Genomic DNA, 4,680 nt, shown 5'->3' with positions numbered 1-4,680 from the left:
ACAACGTTTTTGCAATCGAATGTGGATTTTTATTTTAAATTCGACGAATATTCGAAATTCGAATTTTTTTTTGACAACCCTAACTCTGACTGAGCGCTTCAGAGCTTCACTCTCCGTCAAGCGATCTGTGATATTTTTCAGTTCATCTGAATGGATGTGCAGCACACCTGTGTTTGTGTATTTGGCATACCATAAACTCTTGTGTGAAGGCGCACGACTCGCCGTCGCTTAATCTCACTCGCGCAAAGTGAGAGACAGAGAGCGAGCGAGCGAGCGAGTCTTACATAACATGCAAAATTGATGCGCTATATGTAAACGATATTCTTTGTTGTATTTTCCTGTTCAAATAATGGAGTTCCTTTGGAATTCTTCAGCTTTTAAGAACTGCCGAGTTCTCCGGTAGTGGGTGAAACTAATGTGCAAACGACAATCTCATTGGCTGGTACTCCCCTATTATCGTCTGTGTTTTGATTTCAGCTAATCAATGCGAGCGAACGCACACAACCTGATTAATATTCATGAATCCAGCAGCTCGTTAATCCTTAGTGCATTTATATTGTTCTTATTAGTAGAATTCGTATAATAATAATAATAATAATATCTTATCAGTATTAATGTTAGTTTTTTTCCAATTTTTTACAGGAACACTGAATGACCAAAAAAAGCACCACCACCAGTCCTAACTTAAGTTCAGTTAAAATGACTAATTTGCATTCATACATGGTTACTAAGTTTTAATTCTAATGACTAAATTTCTATTATTAAATAATACTTATCATATTATAATGCTTGACTGACTGATGTTAAGACTGTGCTTTCAGATTTTTAAAAAGCTGTGCCATTTTACAAACATTTTATATAAATATTTAAATATTATATTTTATATTTATAATAAATATATATATATAGCATAGTATAGTATAGTATTTCAGTCTGACGAGTAAACAAAAAAATGTACTAGCCAATGGCGATTCAATTGCCAAGGTGTCCATAGAGGGTTGACTCACCCTCATACATTACAAACCTGTATGACTTATCTTCTTCTGAAAAACACGAAAGACATAATTTTGAAGAATGTTGGTAAAGAAACAATTTTGGTTACCAGTGAAAAAAAAAACACTGACTCATTTCTCATAATATCTTCTTTTATGTTCCACAGAAGAAAAGTCATAAAGGTTTGAAACGACGTAAGGTTAAGTAAATAATGACAGAATTTTGGCTCATAAGGTGAATTACGCCTTAAATACCACAGACAAGTAAGCACTGACAAAAAGTGGCCCAAAGTTACCCTTAAGACTGGCTGAAAAACAAAAATCAAAGCTTGAGAAAAAATTTCAGCTAGGAACAACAGGCCTTTGAAGCAGTGAGAGAAACATCAAACGTTTCCTACATGCCGCTGTGAAATGTTTAAAACCAGAGTTTTTTCTAGGGCAAGGGACAACTACCGACCCTACATAAACACTTTGGAAATGCAAGTGGGCGCCTTTTTTGTAATGTGGTCCTCCTTATACAGGTCATGCACCACTGAAAATAGAATCATATTGGGTTTTGTGCAAATCAAAGAATTTAAACTGAAAACACACGAAATATTAAACCACTGTGCTACTTCTGAACCGACATGGTAAGAAACATGCAACAAGTGTCTTGTATTGGCACCAAGTTTCAAAGAGGATGTTGAGAAAGATGGATAAATTAAAGATCAAAAGAAAACAACAGACTAGAAGTTATCAGCTTCATGGGAACAAAGTCTGTGGTCTGTGGCTAATCTAAACAAGTAAACCTTTATGTCTGAGAAAGTGACGATCACCGAGTCTGAACTAGCTAATAAACAGTCAGTGTTTAAAGTGTTTCTATAAGGTGAAAACAGAATTAACCTGACCATATTCATTTATTAACACACGTTCCAACAAGCTGGTCCACAGTACTGTTTGGATCACTCACACACACACACACACACACTACCTCACCATGGCCATTCACCCAGCACTGAGCTAGCAACCTAATTGGCTTTAGGCTTTTTTGAGCAACAAAGACTTAAACCCCCATTTATAAAGTCTCAGCTTGGCCTGTGTGTTTGCTTAATAAGAGGATCAAAAGAAAACAAGCACTCCGCTTCAAACTTAACAAACAAACTGAGAGTGCAAGATGTGCATGGGGCATCCCAGAGGTCAGGTGACATGATTAAGTCTGTCACTGAGAATACGACCACAGTTTCACCAGCCAGCTCTCGAAGATTTTTGAATGCGTGTTTCGATTTAATTTGTGAGGTGAGGAAAAGGAGGGGTGTGCATTAACAAATACACCCACCCCTACATCTGGTACAGATTACACCACAAAGGAAGAGACCTCTGCAATGCCCCACCCTCCCGTGCGCACACAGGAACATATGTATGCACAGGGAGGCAAAACGGAGTGTCCTTTAGTACTAAATTGTTCCACAAGAGCAGTTTAGATGGCTCTCAGGCATCTCATGTACTGATTGAAAGTAACTTATCAACAGACATCATTTATATTGAACATTTGACAAACTCTTATGCAGACTGTCTCACAAAATTCCTCCAAAGAAAGTGAAATACAATGCAATTGTGAAAGGCAATTCTGTATTAACAATAGCTACATTTCATTCATTACAAGTCAAAACTGTTGATCTTATGCCACAACAGTATAGGATCATGATGATCACACAAACTGGCATTAAAGATGCAAAATAATGACTGTTATTTTGATATGTTGATGCCTTCTAAAAGACATTAAATCGGGGTCAGATGAACTCGAAACAACCCAATTATACAGTGCTTCCTTAAAACCACTTATGCTCAGGGCGTTTTTTGGTATTTTCGCCTAAATTTGACATACTCAAATTCAAATGTTTACCCTACACACATACAATGGAGGAAATGAAAAAAAGTATATAGATATTTGTGGCTGTTTGCGGCTGACTGAAGCAGTGCTACGAGTATAAATGTAAATTCGCTCAGAGGTGACAAAATTTTACATCGCGATTCTATCGAAGATCATTCGATCTGTGATTGTCACACAATGAAATAATCTACATCGTCAAATTCCTGAGAATGAGAGCTTTCTTGTGATATATGACTTGACTTTTTTCTGAAAAATATATAAAATACACATTCTTCGTAAAAATTATTCGCAATGGTTAGGCGGAAATTCGTGTGTGGGACGAATACATTTCTAAGCTTAATTTTACTGCTTTATGAATATAAAAACCAAAAGGAATGGTATTCTTTGTAAAGAAGACACTCCAAGCTTTCAAATGAACCCATATATGGGCTGATACCATAAAAGGAAGGCTATGTAAATGAAGCATAAACATTTTTAATGCGATTTTGAGATAGTTTGAGTTTAAGATAGTGGACTCAAAAATGAAAATGATGTCATCATTTTCTCTCACTCATGTAGTTCCAAACCTGTTTGAGCTTTTATTTTCTTCTTCTTCTGTAACACAAAAGAAGATATTTTGAAGACCAGTGGGAACCTTAAACATTGAAGCAAATTCCATTACATTGACAAAAAATGTTTCTCATTTCTCAAAATATATTCTTTTATGTTCCACAGAAGAAAGTCAGTCATGAGAGTGAATAAATGACGATTTTCATTTTTGGATTGACTATCACTTTAAGACTTCAGATTAATTGTTGAGTTGCTTGAACAACTAGGCAGCTACTCTTCCATTGCATTTCCTATGTAAACATGCGCTTGACGGATGTCTTTGACCATTGTGCTTGCACCTTGTGTCTTTTGCAGTGACTCGCACATAACACTGCGTTCTAAAAATGTGGTGCTCAAGGTAAAATTACTTTTACCTTTTAATAAAAAAAATAAATAAAAAAAAAAGTGTAACTTTTCCCCCATTCTACTGCTCACATCTTGTATTTTTTAAATGTAAAAACAGGCCAGTCATGCATAACGTGTTTTTGCATTTAAAAATGTGAGAGACAGTGTAGTGGAATGAAAAAAAAAAAAAACAATGTCTAGAGATGTGATTTTCAAAAGTTAAACTTTTACCTTGATCACTGCATTGTTAGAACACAGTGTTATGCATAATGCACTGCAAAAGACTGCGCCGTGAGCGCAACAGTCACCACGTCTGCATGTTTACATAAACAACAATGGAAAAGTGGCGTAATGGACTGCAAACACATTCTGTGTAAACGACCCCTAAATATGCAGTCTTTGCACACTTTAAACTTATAATGCAGAGTCACTGTTACATAAACTATAAACAAAGAGAGAGGAAGCAATATAAAACTGAAGATAACCATCTAGGAACAAGAAACGGTTTACGAACAACATTCAAGCTGAACATGACAGTGAAATGGCTTGCTTTCTTAAAGGGGTCATATGACGTTGCTAAAAAATAACATTATTTTGTGTATTTGGTGTAATGAAATGTGTTTATGCGGTTTAAGGTTCAAAAAACAAATTTTCCACATTCTCTACATTATTGTTTCTCCTCTATGCCCCGCCTTTCTGAAACATGTCGATTTTTACAAACCTCATCTTTCTGAGAAGCGAGGTGTGCTCTGATTGGCCAGCTAACCAGTGTGTTGTGATTGGCCGAATACCTCAAGCGTGTGAAGGAAATGTTACGCCCCTTACCATATTGTGATGCCATGTCCCGGCCGGAGCGACGAGACAAAAACAATAAAACCCATTATA

The 4,680-nt window shown here is 36.2% G+C and overlaps 1 protein-coding gene across 2 annotated transcripts in view; it reads right to left on the bottom strand.

The window, feature by feature from the left end:
- LOC107654901 (E3 ubiquitin-protein ligase pellino homolog 1-like) overlaps positions 1-4,680 on the bottom strand; it is a 34,876-nt gene that overhangs the window by 23,468 nt on the left and 6,728 nt on the right. The gene's annotated exons all lie outside the window — the stretch shown is intronic.

The sequence above is a fragment of the Sinocyclocheilus anshuiensis genome, unplaced genomic scaffold (assembly GCF_001515605.1).
Source record: "Sinocyclocheilus anshuiensis isolate Anshui unplaced genomic scaffold, SAMN03320099.WGS_v1.1 scaffold335, whole genome shotgun sequence".
In the NCBI taxonomy this organism is placed as follows: Eukaryota; Metazoa; Chordata; class Actinopteri; order Cypriniformes; family Cyprinidae; genus Sinocyclocheilus; species Sinocyclocheilus anshuiensis.
Note: the sequence above shows the minus strand (reverse complement) of the source record. Positions and strands in the feature narration are given on the sequence as shown.